Source organism: Python bivittatus, unplaced genomic scaffold (assembly GCF_059951505.1).
Source record: "Python bivittatus isolate LINGU-HERP-01145 unplaced genomic scaffold, Pbiv_v1 ctg000700_np1212, whole genome shotgun sequence".
Lineage (NCBI taxonomy): Eukaryota > Metazoa > Chordata > Lepidosauria > Squamata > Pythonidae > Python > Python bivittatus.
In genome coordinates, this window is record NW_028277098.1 from 48,879,165 (window position 1) to 48,895,761 (window position 16,597).

The following is a 16,597-nucleotide window of genomic DNA, read 5'->3' on the forward strand; positions in this document are numbered from 1 at the left end:
TTAATGTGCATCTTGAAACCCACTGTACATATGTTTGAGGGACAAATAGTATAGTATGTCCCTACATGCTACTTAACAAAGCATTGCGGTGAACCAGAATGTGGAAACTTCAAGACCAAATAAATGGCACTGTTGAAATTAGTCTAACCCAGTGTTTCTCAACCTTGGCTACTTTAAGATGTGTAGACTTCAATTCCCAGAATTGCCCAGCCAGCACGAGGAGTTGAAGTCCACACACCTTAAAGTTGCCAAGGTTGAGAAACCCTAGGGCAAGCTTGTATAGTGAATTAAAAAAAAAAACTTTAATTAATGCTTTCTGCGTCTCCTCTCACCTTTCCTTTATTTACGTTTAAAAATCACACAGCTGCTTCCAATCTCTTCGTCTCCTTAACCTTATTCTCACGCCTGCTTTTCCCGCCTTGCTTCTCTCACCATAGATCTTGCCAATATATTTCGGGCAGCCGGCGGCTCTGCTGACATCACCAAACAAATCCTGTACAATGGCGTGGATGGATAATGTGGTTCCTTTTAGGCAAAGGAACGAACGACTAAGTTAAGCGCCTCGGAGTTGCTGGCATGAAAGAGGAGCGTAAGAGCTTAGCTAGCAACTTCTCGCACCCCCCACCCCCTCCCACTGTCTTTACAAGGATTGCAAACGGGACGCAGCAGCGCCAGCGCTTTCAGAAGCACGGAGAATCTTTGCGCCCTCGTTTCCCTCAGGTTGCAGCAGCGCGATCAAAATGTGACAGGTGACACGAGGCGGAGGGGCTCTGGTAACGGGAGCCTTTGGCCCGGTAGAGCGGAGACAGTTGAGTGTGATTTCTAAAGGCTTCCTTTTCTCACGCAACTTGCGCTGTGAGATTCCTTGAAAGCTGGCTGGGGGAGGCAGTGTCCGAAGAACGGTGGAGGGGGATTTTTTTTGGACTCACCCTAACACTAGCCTGTGCTTGAATTTACGTGGTGCTTCAGCCACATTTCCTCAACTTTTTCAGAATTTCCGTGTTTTCTTTCCAGCCAATAGCATTCCTGCTCTTTAACGGTTCACCTTATTTATTTTTATTTTTTATTGTTGTTGTTATCATCACCATCATCTTTAAAATACAGGTGTTTTTACCATATAAGCACATTCACTGTCAGCCACTTTTTGGATTACATGCAATAAACCTGTAGAGATACAGACTGGAGTCCTGTGAAAGACTTAGTTACTCTTAGAATGTCTTAATCTTTTCTGGAGATGTTTGTTTTCTGGCACTCTTGTAATTGTATGCCTTTTGTCAGGGTAAGTATGGTCTCCAGGGTTAAAACATTCACCAGGTGAATTGTTAATTGACCAAAAACAAAACCCCTGGACAGTTTTGCCCTTCAGGTTTATTCTGCTGGTTCTTGCAGCATTCTCTGAAATGTGTATTCATTTCCTAATGGGTTTAGAAACCACCATTAAAAATGCAAGGCTGGCTCTAACCCTGAGCTCATTTAATTTTTAGGCACTGAATCATCATCTGCTGACTGGACAGAGAGACTTCTTTCTTCTTTGGAACACTGTTTGCTGATGAACTACTAACTGAGGTCTTGCAAAGAGGTCTACAGATTGACAGCCTTTGGAAAAGGATACATGGTGCATGTGCCAAAGAAAAACAATGTCATCAGACGTTGAAATTAGGAGAAGCTAAAAAAGGCTTGAAAGGTTTTTCTTTTCTTTTTGGCTTGCAAGTTGAATATTACATTGCAGCTTCTTTTTATCTTTGTCTCTCCAAGTCTGTGTCAGTGATAATATACAAGGCTGGCAAGTGTAACATATAATTTGGGAGCCTCCTAATTCTGTGGTCATGGCCTTAGCAAATGGGCTGTTATATTGGGCTCACTATGAGCATAAGAAAGACCATAAGGAAGACCTGGCTTTTTGTCCTGGAGACTAGCTCATAGTTAACAATGGAGAGGTAGTGTGTGAGTCCTATAATAAGGTGATGAGAAGAATTCCCAAGGCTGTCTAAAGGGCTTCAATGAACATGCCAAGGAATGGGGGGATTTCCCAGGCACTTTTGTGGATTATCAGGATCTGGTGAGGATTATGGCTTGTAGGCCCAGCACCATCCAACAAGATACCTTCGAGCTACCATGGGGTAAGTTTGTTGAAACATTTTTATGTAAGAGTTTAATATGATAGCTATAGCAGCATTTCCTGTAGCATTTAGAGCAGAGCTGTGCTTTCTCATTGGTTAAGTCTAAAATACTTCAGCTCATAGGGTTTTTCAAGCATTGCTCCTATTATCTGTGCATCATCCCCTTAAAAAAGAAAAATGCTTTCCCAAGAAATTTCCCCATTAGAAGGTAATATTTGCTACTAAAGGTATGTGTTCTTGAGGCAATTTTTAGTCTATGCAGCTTGAAAGCAGTACATATATTCTCTCTGAATATGTTGTTTGCGGATCACTTGATAATTCAGGCCAGGGATGGGGACAGAATGCTCATCCTTGGTCAATTTTTCAACCCAAACCTATTCACTTTATATGCAGGATAATAATTTGCACACCCATAAGCACCAGCTAGACACGCTAAAAATGGAAACAGTGTTTTTAATGGGATTGTGAGACTGTTTTGGCTTTTGCTTTTCTGAAAAGTACTGTATTAGTATTTTCAAATCTGTCATTTTTTTGAACTATGCATAAAGAAAAGTTCATTGTTAATAGAAGGCTTAGTAGTTAACTTCCTTTGAAATGTCTTCAGAGTCCTGACCACGAGCTGAGATGTTATAATGAACTGCAAATTGATGATATGCAGTCTTTTGTAGGAGGCAGGATGGAGTTGAACATGAGATATCTAATCCTGGGAGAGATTATTTTAGCTCAGTCCTACAGCTGTTTGTTTATTTTTTTAATTTGGCAAAGTACCCATCTCCATTGAAGTAGTTTCCCATTGGTGAATTTAATAGTGACCAATAAGATCAAAGATGATTCATTGGGCTTATCCTGACATCTTATTAACAACAGTATGAACATCTGCTGTAGCTGTTTTTCATGATATCTCTTCATAATGTTGTCTTCATCTCATCACTTGTCCACAATTAAGCCATCTTAAAGTTGTCTTTAGCTGTTTCAGTTTTAAAATAGTGTTTTCCCTCTTCTCCCAATGTGGTTTTTTCTCATGTACTGTACACAATTTAGCCCTCTGTATCAGTAGTATGGCTGGTGATGTAGTCAGATATTAGGACCTGTCCAGTTTCTCATGGCCATTTTAAACTACTCCAGATCCACCTCTCACCTTGGTCACTGGGAACTGCCCTCTGTGACAATTTTGGCTTCAACTGCAGGAGTGTTCCATATGAACATGCTTTCAAGGAGTTTTTTTTTGTTTTTTTGTTTACTTTTTGGGGGACCCCCATGTCATTTTGTCTACTTCATGAGTTGTTTCCAGGTGCTGCTGGAAACTGCTGTTCTGTTGCAGAAATAGTCAATATGAGACTTGTTCATTGTTCTCTGCACCTGTGTCCTGTCATTGAGGCCATTTTTGGATACTGGTTTAAGTGCTCTTTCAAAAGAGTGCTAGGCCTGTGTTCAGAAATAGCCTGTCTGACAGATATTATGCATGGAACACCTACGTGCCATTGCTCTGTTAGATAGACAGATGCTTAAAATGACTAGTTTGGCCCATGTTGGCCCATTGCCACCACACATTAAGGCGAATGATTGGGAGTGCCTTGCCCACCAGCACTTAATGTTTGGGCATGAAACATGATTTGGTTTTGTTTACCTTGGATGGCAGTTCTGCCTTTATGGATGTAACAATTTCTCACTTTGATATGTAAAACATTATAATTTGGTAAGCAACTTTTAGAAAGAAATCTTTGGAGGTTATATCCCAGGTTTTCAGGACCAACATACAACACTAGGATTGTCAGACTGTTCGCCTCTGGTTTAGATGCGATTGTTTTAGAAATATATAAAAATAGATGTTGGTAACATGTAAATGCCCATTTAATTCATATTATGTGTAAATGCCTTTAAGGCATGGTAGCTGTATGCACAGAGTAGCAGGGCTTCTCTGCAGATTCTCAGGTTGTTGATGTATAGAAAAATGGTACTGTATGGATAGATTGGTGGGAAACGTGCACAGGATAGAGATATTGCACAAGCTGGAGTATTTCACTGAATGGAAGCTCTAGTACATACATACAGAAAGGGTGGGACTTGCATTGCAATACAGCATCTGCCTTTTTGCATTTTTGACATCTCCTATGGATGCTACTGGCTCCATATGATAAAAATCACAAACAAACTTTTCTTGGACAAATTAAAGTTTAAGAAATTACTTAGGATTATTTTTCATATATCTTTGTTCAAGGCAACAGAGAGGAATCAATGTTCTCAAGCAGATATTAACATGTTAAAGATGAGTGAAATAAAGACATGTTACATTTTAAATTAAGCAACCTTTCTGCTTTTTGTTTTAAGTAAACTTTAATTTAACCTTATTTCCGACAAATATGTTCTCTTTTTTTTTTTTTTCCTCTAGGTGTATCTTTCAGAATATTCCATATTTCCTTCACTATACTAAAAAAAAAAAAAGTGCTAAATAGCTCAAAAGTTCACTGCTTCCAGCAGGGAGTGCTTTAAAACGCCATAATTCTTAATCTATGAGCCACATGCTAAGTCTTCATATAGCTAACAAAACTCTCCTCTGTCAATTAACAGCAGATGTCTGTACTTTTTACTTCAAGTATGATTATTGAATTTTAAACTTCACTCGCTGCAGGAAAGCTAACAGTCTACTTCCTGTCTATTTCTACTTGGATATCAGTGAAGCTGCTTTTTCCAAGTCAAAAAGTGTAACCTTTATGCTGATAAATTGTTCTTCTTTCCACATCTCTCTACCTAGATGGAAATTCAAGTATATGAGTATGGAATTTAAAATTGTGTGGCATTTATTGTGCAGATGTATGGCATGATTATATAGGTCCCATGTTCAGATCACAACAGAATTCTTTCTGATGGCTTTCTAGCGTATATTCTGTAGTATGACAGAATGGATAGGTTATTCCTGGGTATATTGGTATACACTATATCAGAGTTAGGTAATCTGTTAACCTCCAGATATTTTGAACTTCATTCCCATAACCCTAACTGCTAGCATGATCCAAGACCAGAGATTGTGGAATTAAGTTCAAAACATCTGGATGACACTATATAATAATTGCATAGAGGAGAAATTAATGCATGTAGTATCCCAGTATATGTTCCTCTTCTCAGTACTGCTTGCATAATTCAGAAGTGACTTTCTTGTTCTTAGGATGGAAATCATAGTTGTGATTATAGCTGACATTCACTTCATGTGGAGCAGTGAAGTATATATTGTATTACTATTATATTATACCATAATGTGTATTATATAATATATATTATAGTATTATATGATTATTGATATTATTAAATAATATAATTATATTAGGCCCTTTACATACATTCATCTTGTGTTCCAGTTCATGGATTGGGGGCTTTGGTTATGGTCACTCATGCCTTGGTCACCTCCCATGTAAACCATTGCAATGTTGCCCTTAAAAACTACACAGATGCTGCAATTGGTCCAGCATGCATTGGCACAAGTAGTTATGGAGGCATCTCAGTGCGCCCATGTAACACTGTTAAATTGCAAGCTGCACTGGGTCCCTAGAACCTTCTGGGTGCAATGCAGAGTGCCATTTATCATTTATAAAGCTTTTCACGGCACAGGGCTGAGTTATTTGCAGGACTGTCTTTTTCCGATTATCTGTGCTCCATGAGATCTGGTAGGGTGGGCATGCTTCGTACAAAACTCTGTCCACTGGCGGGACCCAAGAGGTGTGTGCCTTCTCTGTCACAGTGCCTGTTGTCTGGAACAACATTCCACCCAAGATTCAGATGGCTCCATTCCTGGTGGCCCTGAAAACCTGTTTCTTCCCCAGCCTGGCCGGAGCATGGGATGACCCCACCTAGATGGAAAGCTGTTGAATAGATTTTTCTATGGGTTGGCATTAGTTATTTTGTCTTTTGGTCTTGGCATTTATTGTATTTTGTTTTTAGTTCCTTTGTTTTCATGCTTCTGACTAATTGTAAGTTGCCAGAGGTGCTCTGTAAGTTAGGTGGCAATATAAATCAAATCAATCAATAAATACACAGTAATTTACCATGATAAGTGTAGTGAAGGGGAGATGCGGGAGAACTCCACATGCAACTCTCCATTGCAAATTCATTCTGTAGCTATGATTTTTGTTATTAGAGACAAGGCTCAATCACCTTTTCATACCTTACAACCTTCCTCAACAATTCTTTGCAGTAGTTGACCAGCTAGCAGTAAGTCTCCCCATTTGGTACTGATTAGTTCAGATGTAATATTACAATAGTGGTGGGTACTTCCCACAGTTTGCTTGGCATTCAAATCGATCAGTAATCAACTGAACATCACAAGGGTTGCAGATTTAGCTGAATAGCTTTCAATAGTATTTTTATAAAGCTTCTGCTTAATCGAAGATTGTTAAATTGCTGGGACAAAATATTCCAGTGCCTTCATAGGGAGAGCAGTAGCATCCATCCAACAAAAGAACAGGAACTTCTCAAAGGAAAAAAAAATGAAAGCAAGTAACAAACTCTGTTGGAATGAACTCATATTTGCGCAAAAAGCCCTTTTTGGGTTTGTGCTTATGCTTTAGTGCATCAAAAGCAGTTTCTTAATGTGTGCCAAGCGGGGAGAGCTGCTGTTGCTCTTTAATGAGACATCAGTTGAAGAAATATTTGGCAACAGAAATTTGCTTTGAATACTTGTCCTAGGTCAACATTCTGGCCCACAATCAAAGCAGAAAAATAATCAGAATTGGCTAAATGGAATGCATAAACAGCTGTCTGAATGGTCAGCATTCCCGGATCAGAAGACTTGTGTAACTGGGTCCTAGAGAGAAGAGTTAACATATTTCTCTTGAGACCATGGCGTATATGGATATTTTCTCTCATTTCATCTTATATGTGCTCATATGTATTCTGCTTCAGGTCATATATTTATATACATAGCTGTGATTGCTTAGTATAAAGTAGATATTATGTTAGAAAATTGTATTTTGCTTCTGATAGAATATTTAACAATGTGCAATCATACTACAGGGGAAAGTTACTTCCTGGAGTTGGTAGATTGAATTACACAGAGAGCTGTTGTTTTATTTTTGAAAGAGAATAAATGCAAGAAGGATGAAAGTCAGCCTTTAAAGTCCCAGTTTAAGTTGGGAGCAGATGGGTGATACAGCAAGATGGAGCCTGATTTATTCTAGACCACAAATGCCTCATTAAGTAACGGCCAAATCTATGCTGGAAACCCTTTTGTTACTGAAACTGCTCTGCCAGTTCTTTTTTTTTTTTTTAATTTCATGCAGTGAGTACATATTAGTAACTAAAGCAGAGTATCTGTTGTATTTATAACAAGATCAAGTATCATACAGTAAGGCATAGCATTGCAGGAGAAGTAGGCAAACTTGGAAAGGCATACATGTTTTATTAGTTTATAGCACAAATAAATGCCATAAACTACTTATAGTACTGCAGTTGCAAGAGAAGCAAGAGGTCATGCACTTATGATGATTACTTATGGTTGTGTGTCTGGGTGTCAGGTGAAAATTAGCCTGAAGAAAAAAGGGGAACCATGAATTTGCTAGTCTCTCTTGGTTAGGTCAAGGCAAATGTAGAACTGGATAAATTTTACCAACGGGTCCTACAGCTTTACAACAGCCTCAATCCATAACTTGCAATGTCACTAAGTTGGACTACACAGTGTTCAGTAATGCTGCAGAGAACAGCATTCATTAGTACAGTGGTACCTCGGGTTACGAATTTAATCTGTTCCGTGACTCTGGTCGCAACCCGATTTGTTCGCAACCCGAAGCAAATTTTCCCATAAGGTTCAATGTAATTACCGTTAATCCGTTCCAGCGTCCCCGGACCACGCGTCAAGGGCGGAAAAATGGCCGCAGACCGCGTGGCACGGGCGGAAAAATGGCTGCGGACCACGTGGCACGGGCAGAAAAATGGCCGCGGACCACGTGGCACGGGCGGAAAAATGGCCGCGGACCACGTGGCATGGGGGGAAAATGGCCGCGGATCTGGTTCGTACCCTGAGGCGGAGTTCGCAAACCGAGGTAAATTTTCGCAGCCGGAGCCGGTCGCAACCCGAAAAGTTCGTAATCAGAGGCGTTCGTAACCCGAGGTACCACTGTAATACTAAAAGTAGGGCTTGCAGAGGGGAAAAATACTGAAAAATGAATATGCCAGCTGAACAAGTTTGGAAATTGCGCATCACAAGACTGAGCAAATACACAACATCAACACAACAGAATAAGACTTTAATGTAGGCTTTACAGTACTAAATAGATAGGAACATTCGCTGTCTGTTTCATTCCTAGTTTGTGTGCCCATAAAATGCACAAGATATTTTGTTAGCTTTTCTTAATTTGCATTTTTTGGGATAGTCATATTTTTAGAAAAACACTCATGGATAACCTTTAGTCATTTCACAGTTATGAAATACCAGTTGTGTGTACAAAGGTGCAGGAAACTGCTAAGTCTTACCTCTTTCTGGTGTTCTGCCTTTAAGCCTCCTTCCCCATTTTCATATTTCACCTATTTCATATTTCACCCATTCATTTTCTCCCTAATGGCTGACAGGAAAATTTCCCTGGTGCCTTCATAGCACCAGTATGGTGTTGTGGTTTCCCCCCAATGAGGTGCCATATGTCCCATTTTGCAGATGACAATTATAAATTTGAAGGCAGCATACCATCTATTGAGATTATGCCGTTCATGTTTAGTATAAAGAGGAAGAAACGATAAGGAAGAAATTGCACATCAGCAGCTAGCACTTGCAAAGAAGACTGAATACTTTGAGATCATATGGTCACAGGCTTTACCACTATGGAAGGATGATATTTCTATCAAAATTGTAGCAATTATTTCAAAATATTCAATTCATGTAAATACAGATATTGAAGTATTACACAATTACATTATTCCCCTTGTTTTTTATACATTTGTAAGGGGACCACAGAGTCCTTCACATTCATTGAGTTTGTTCTTGGGTCTTTAATAGTGTCTGACTTGTAGAAATCTAGAAATGATCCTTTTCCTGACATAAAGATAGGAAGGGTACATGGTACAGTATTACCAAGAGTCTTTTTCCAATACCAAAGTTCAAAAGCATCAATGTTCTTTCTATTCTGCTTCTTCAAAGCCCAGCTTTCATAGTGTTACAATGAAAATCATTGCACAGTTCTGATCTTTTGTAGGTATAGATACGTCATAGTATCTGAATATCTTTTCCAAAGCCTTCATTGCTACCCTGCCAAGTGCTAATGTGTGGCATATTTCTTGAGTGCTGGTTCCTTTACTGTTGATACTCAGTTCTAAAAGGTAGACGCTATCCACCACATCGGTATCTTCACTGTCATGTCTAAGACTGGTTGCTGTACTTGGTGTCATTAGGTTAGTCTTTTTACTTAATCATAGTCCCATTTCGTCACTGTGCTCCATGACTTTCATTACTAGAGCTTGCAAATCATTTGTATTTTCAACTATCAGAGTAGTGTCATCAGTATAGTACAGGTTATTGAAGTTTCTTTCTCAAATTTTCAAACCGTGCTCATCTTCTCCCACGATAACCTTGTCATATTTCTTTGCCTACCTGGAGCTAGTCAGTTTTATCATGTTCCATTTGGACTGTGGCTTCCTGTCTGGTGTATAGATTTCATAAGAGGACAGTGAGATGATCTGAGATTTTCTTAAGCACGTTCCGCAGCTTGACATGATCAATGACAAAAGCCTTTCTATAATCAAGAAAATACATATTGACTTCTTTTGGTAGTCTTTGTATTTCTTGGCTTTGTTTTCTTGGGAATTTCTACTATCAATCTAACATCCAGTTTGGTTTCTTCTGTTTCTTGACCTTTGACAGTCTCTTTTTACATTCATTCTTAACAACTTCTTTGATTTCATTCCATAATTCTTCTGGTTTCCTATCAATGAGGTTCAGGACTTTAGAGTGATTCTTGATGTTTTCCTTGAAAATGGCAAGTATATGTTTGAGATCATACTATGGAAACTGGTTGGTTTCTTTCTTCACTTTAGATTGACTTGAAACTTGCACATGAACAGTTTGTGATCTGTTCCACAGTCAGGTCTTATAACATCTTTGCTGTTATAACTGAGCTGTTCCATTGCCTTGTACCAATAATATAGTCAGTTTGATTTCTATGTGCTCCATAGAAATGTCCATGTATATAGGCATCATTTGGGTTGTTTGAAGACTCTGTTAGTAATGAAGAAATCATTAAATTAGCAGAAAGTGATAAATCATTCTTCTGCTTCATTTCTGTATCCTAGGCTATAGGTTTTACTACAGTATTTCCAACTTTGGCATTCTATTCTCCAATCACAACCAACATACCTTGTCTCTATCTTCTGTCAATTTCCGACTGAACTTGACCATAAAACTCATCAACCTCCACTTCTTCTGCATCTGTCAGACCCAGCCCAAGAGTAGAGGGAAACAATTCAGCATCCAACCATCCAATTAGTTCTTTATTGCTTACACCATATAGCCAGAATATTGCCAGACTAAATCTGTACTATGCTAACCTAATGGATATATCCTGGGAGATTCTAGGGGGTGGCTATCTTTAGTCTCTTCTTCTTCCCACACTCCTGCTCTGGACTATGTTGCGTCTGGTCTCCCCGCTTTCCCTCCTGGAATGTGCTCCCTCCTTCCTGAGAACCTGGATCTCTACTGCATTCCATTACACCACATCCCACTTCATAGATACATTCCATCACATTATCAGTGGTGAAAGTGTAAACTTGAATAATTGTGATATTATAAGTAGACCTCACTTAATGACTGCCCTGTTTAGCAACTGTTTGAAATTACAACAGCATTGAAAAAGTAACTTTATGACCAGTCCTCGCATTTATGACCATTGCAGCATCCCACCATCATATGATTGCCATTTGCACACTTCACAACTTGCTTCCAACAAGCAGAGTGAATGGAGAAATTGGCAGTAAAATCGGAAGTTGGGGTTATGTGATATCTTGCCTAATGAACCATGGTGATTCGCTTGACTGCAATGGAAGTGAAATTGTAAACCCACTGCAGTCATGTGATTTTTTGCTTAGCAACAGAGTTGCCAATCCCAATTGTAGTCGCTTAGCGAGGACTACCTGTAAGGGGTTGTTCACAAAGTCTAATTAATATTATTCAGTCATTGACTGCATTGTCTGTAAGTCTGCAGGTATGTCTTTACTCTATCCTTCCAGACTATGAAAAGAATACCATTCCTGCCTTGTTTTTATGTCTTGAGTAACAAACAGTATGATCTTCTGACTAAAAATGTCCAATTCCAGTCCATTTCAATTCCCTGATGCCTAAGATGTCAATGTATCCTCGATTCATTTCATATTACATTGTGCTGAGCTTTCCCATGTTCATACTTTTTATGTTGCATGTTCCCACTGTAATCTTTGCAGCTTCAGATTTTCTTTTACTGCATGGCAATGTCAACAGACAACATTTTTAATCTAATCACATCATAAACACAGTTAGTACTCCAAAAGATCCTCAGCTCTTCCTCAATAGCATGTTGAATGCCATCTGATCTGAGAGGCCCATCATCAGGCACTATATTGTCAATCATATCTTTCTGTATTGCTTCTGCCCAGTTCAGGTACCTGCTTGCTTTAGTTGGGCAGCTGGGATGACCTTCACACCTTAGGTGATCCTGCTGGGAGTATATACCCTTGGTATGTATTCCTAGGATTCTTTGCCCATCCCTCCCAGGAATACCTCACACAGACACAGACACACGGTATTAGGAGTTGAAGGGGCCTTCCAGTTAGAATAACATTTTTTCAGTTTCCTGGTACTTGCTGTTCCACATTATATACACTAGCAGTAACAGTGGTATCTAAGATGTTGGTTTTTTACACTTAACTGGATACTAATGGCTTTTTAACAGCAGTAAGGGTATAGAAAAGAGGTTGAAGATGTTAATGTTAATACTAGATTTATTGTGGTTTTTGCTGAAATTATTACATTGGCATGTTTTTGAACTATAAAAAGTCATTTTAAAATGATTGAGAAACCATTTCCCTGCTTGCACCTATCCATGACACAAAGGTCCTCTGGCGACCTTCCTTCCTTCCTTCCTTCCTTCCTTCCTTCCTTCCTTCCTTCCTTCCTTCCTTCCTTCCTTCCTTCCTTCCTTCCTTCCTTCCTTCCTTCCTTCCTTCCTTCCTTCCTTCCTTCCCTCCCATTTGTCCATTCCTGTATTAAAAACTCTCCAGCCATCCTTAAGTCCCTACTATAGTCTCAAATGTGCTATTCCCAATTTCAGTTCCTATCCTTCCTCTAACCGGCTGTTTGTTGCCATGGTGATGTCCTGATTTAGGGTGTGCAGAGCTTATTAAGCAAAGTCACTGGATAAGCTTTGCTGCTGTCCCGCTTTCTCATTGGTACCCACTGGGAAGTCATCAGCCAATCACATCCTTGCAGGAACTACCAAGCTGCTATCCAAAAGCAGGAGGCAGGACCAGGAAGAGGTTTCAGACCTGCATTCGCATGCTCAGGCAGATGAACTTCTATGCAAAGACGTTTCTTTGCTAGAATTGGCATATACAATTTGGTGATGTAAAGAGAGAAATAAAGATTTTCTTTCTCCGTCTGCTTGTTGCCCTGTTTCTGTGCCTCCAGTTCCTCGCTTCCCCTCATCTGGTTGCTAACAACAGCACTTCTACCTTTCTTTTTATCTCCTAGTTTTTATATTCTACTTTTTAGCTTGTCTGTGAATGCAACTTAAGTCCTTATCCTCCTTGGCTTCCCTGTCATTTACATAACTAAATACACAGCCTTACCACTTCTATCTTCTCAGCCTGATACTTCACAGTACTGAATTGAGCTGCTTCATAAATTGGTAACAGCTTTCAGGATTCTTACTGTCAGTGAGTGTCCCCATTCCCTTCATTGCTCATGAGCAGCATTGTTGCACATTATCTTTCATTTACAGGTTTGATGGTGAACCTTTTGGGCTTGTGTGTCAAAAATTCAGAAAATGCCTAACTTGATTCTGTTGGCGTGTAACCCCCCACGCCCCCGAACAAAGAGAAACAATTCTTTACATATTCATTTATTAAAATAAAAAATGCAGTCCAATCATGTATAGTGCTATGTATTATATAAAGAAACGTCAAATAATTGCAAAAATGAAATACGAGTAAAACTCAGTTTCTTTGGTAACTCAAACAGGGAGAATAGTTGTTGTCAGGTGCTGGTGAATGCTGGCATGTCACCCAAAACATCATGGCATGTCACCTTTGACACGCATGTCATAGGTTCACTATCACTGGACTACACTATCCTTAATGCAGATTGGAAGTGAGCTGGGGTGTGTGTGTTGCCCTAGTAGCAGTTCCCAAACAGTTTATAGCTATTGTCAGTGTTGCTTAAAGAAATGTTATTGGATTGATCTTTGTTTGACCTGGAAAAAGTGGTGAGTGCATTTTATGATTGCATCATTTTTATTTATGTGAATTGATTATTCCTACCAATCCTCAGGCAGATGCAGGGTGCCAAATAATTACTAATGAATTAGGAACATGTGCTTTCCAGTTTTTCTGCAGCCTCTAAAGCATCTGTTTTGTGAAGCACATTAGGCTTAAAATGGTCTGTTTAATTAAACTGGAGGAAAAGTTCTGGGGCTATATTTTAATTGACTTTGATAACATTTCAGGAAAACTTAATAGGAGAATGTAGCCCAGAGACTACAAGAAGTTTTCCTAGCTCCCTGGGGATTTAAACCATTTAAATTATATTCAGCAGACAGATGGGCTTATTCCAAGCTGATAAAGCTACTGCTGATGAAAACTTCTGATTTTTATATAGGGGAATAAGATTGCTCTACTTTGAGCATTGTTGGGGAACAGGCTAGGTCTCATTTGAGCCACAAAATTGCAAAGTAAACAAAAACAGCTTCAGGAAAGACCTTTATAAATGTCAAATGTTCAGTGGCAAGAAAAAAAGATTGTCTCAGGAAATAATATTTGAGTTAATATCCTATTAAGACTTTCTCTAGAGGAAAGCATGAAACGTTTCCCTATTTCTCATTCCATAGACTTCTTTGGTTACTGTATCTGTGGTTTGATATACAGTATTGAAAGTATTTTCTTGAAGGATTTTCATGGAAATATCATGGAAGCACTTTAAGTTATTGTCTATACAGGTGTCTCTAGAGGAAGAGGTGGTCCTGGGAAAGATCCAAGATTCTTTGGTACACTGTCTAATGTTTCGTGACAGAATGTATGCCTGCACAGATTTTACTGCTTTGTTACTAAACTGCTTCCATTTGGGAAATATGACAGTTTGGAGAAAGTAGATAATTAAAATGTGTGTCTGATTGGTAAGTCTCCTCCAAAAGAACTTTCGAGGAATCCCAAAGTTCTTTCTAGAATGTCATTAAAAGGAATCCATATTTGGATAAATTCATCAATGGCAAATTGTTATTGTATTATCCCTGATAAATTGGATTATGTTACTGGAACTCAGCAGGTCTCATCTGTGCTCTCCTCTTATTTCAAGATACATAAATATGCTTTCATGGTTCCATGGATTCAGAATTAATAGCTATAGGATTTTGACTCCAAAAATATTCAGTGATTTAAATTCTTCAGTGGAAGCAGCAGGATATGTGGTAGATTTTTTCAACTATTTTCACCCAGATATTCTTGCTGTTAAAAAAAAAAAAACATTTTAGTCAATGGTCATAGTTCCTTGGAAAATCATATTTTTCTGTTCAGGAACTTTGAACTCAGTATCAGAATCAGGCAGGTGCCATTTCTTGAGAGCCAGGGGATGTTTCCAGCCCTTCCTTGTATATTTCAAACTACATTTAATTATTTTTGACTGGCCAACTTACTAACTTTGTATTCTGAGAATCTAACCATGTAACCTGTGAAGATGACTCCACTGGCCACTTAAATTTGTCAAACTGCTTTGGAAAGGGAGGAGAAATAGGCTCTTATTACTGTATTAGCAATTTAGTCTTAAATATCCATGACTGGGTCTTCATCTGTTTGTTTCTGAAACACAGAAATCTCTCTCTTATATCTGTTCCCTGACTGAAACAAGAAACTATGCCATTATTGACAGTTTTTCATATTGTCTTCTGAAAGTTAATTGCAGTGCCTTTGATTCATCTGTTGCAAAATGCACAAATCAAATTCTATAATTAATGTTCCCCAGGTTTCCATATATAAAAGATTATTCCTCTTTAAGAAAACAAAAGATAATATTTCTAACATTTTATATTACAAGGGATTGCTTTAGATATGTACCACCTTTGCCTTTTGTAAAGTGTGTAGCATTTTTGGGCCACTATATGACTGTCTTTGTTGGTGGCCTCCTCAGACTGTTTCTTCCTCCCATTGAGCTGACCACTGTTTCTCTAACTCACCAGTAGAAAGACTAAAAAACAGTTGGCCAGAACCTCCCCCTTCCTTGCATTTCCCTTGTCATATTTGTTTTTTGCAATGGAGTAAAATGATAACAAATCTGCTTTCCCCTACCAAGTTCCTTGAAGGCAATTCCACTTCAAGGTAGGCTGCACTGAACTAATAGGACTTTCTTCTCTATGGATCTGTGTGATATATTCCTGTCTGTTTCCTCCACTGTTCATTGGAATTGACCCAGTGCTGTTTTATGACCACTAAGATGTCTAGATTGCAACTTCAAAAATTGCTTGTATTCTTATTCTCTCCCTTGTCCATTTCTTCTGAAATGAACTGAAACAGAAGTAAATGATGAGAACTTAAAAGAGGTTTTGGCAAAAGAGCACAACATATTGATCAGAACACATAAGCCTTATGGGACTAAACCTGAAAGTAGTCAAATTTTTTTATTTCAGGAAGGTGCATTTGATAAAGTTTGTGCAAATTTTGAAAAGTAACCTTAACGGAAGCACAGTATAATTTCTGTTTTTTTCTTAATTTAAGTGCTGTACTATCATAAAAGAGTTATTTTTGAAATGCAAAACTGTTTTGGAGATTGCCAGGCATACTGATCCTCTTTGACTAGAATTTATTTTATGTTTATTTATTAAATATTAGCATGCTGCTTCTCATTTGTATACATTATGAATAATTCTCTTAAGGTTGGAAAAAAATAGAACATTTTTGTTTATTATAAATGTTCTTTTTATGATAACTAGTAGTTCTCAGCTACTGAGTTAAAAAAACACATTGTTTTCTCTTTACATTTCTTTTAGTAATTGGAAACAGTAATTGACCTTATGTTCTTTTCAAAGATGATCCTTGCCTGGGCAGTGCTAAACCTCTGTGGCAAATGAGGCCCTGCAGAAGATATATAAGGTGCTGCACAGTTGTCAAAGCTGTCGGTCTGCTGGAATAAGAAGCATGGGAGTTAAATTGTCTCTGTTGGTCCTTCTGTTTTTAACATGGCCCCCTGGGCAGATGGAGGATGCCAATCACTTAAATCTCCCTGAACAAGCTCTGCTGGTTGTAATGAGATCTGTAGAATCCTTAGAAAA

General features: G+C 38.6%; 1 long non-coding RNA gene across 1 annotated transcript in view; it reads left to right on the top strand.

The window, feature by feature from the left end:
• The first annotated feature begins 1,538 nt into the window (after positions 1-1,538).
• The window catches only part of LOC148214198 (uncharacterized), a 134,877-nt gene continuing 119,818 nt past the window's right edge, over positions 1,539-16,597 (top strand). Inside the window, exon 1 of the long non-coding RNA XR_015798594.1 lies at positions 1,539-2,120. This is a non-coding gene — a long non-coding RNA (uncharacterized LOC148214198). The remainder of the gene's footprint in view (positions 2,121-16,597) is intronic.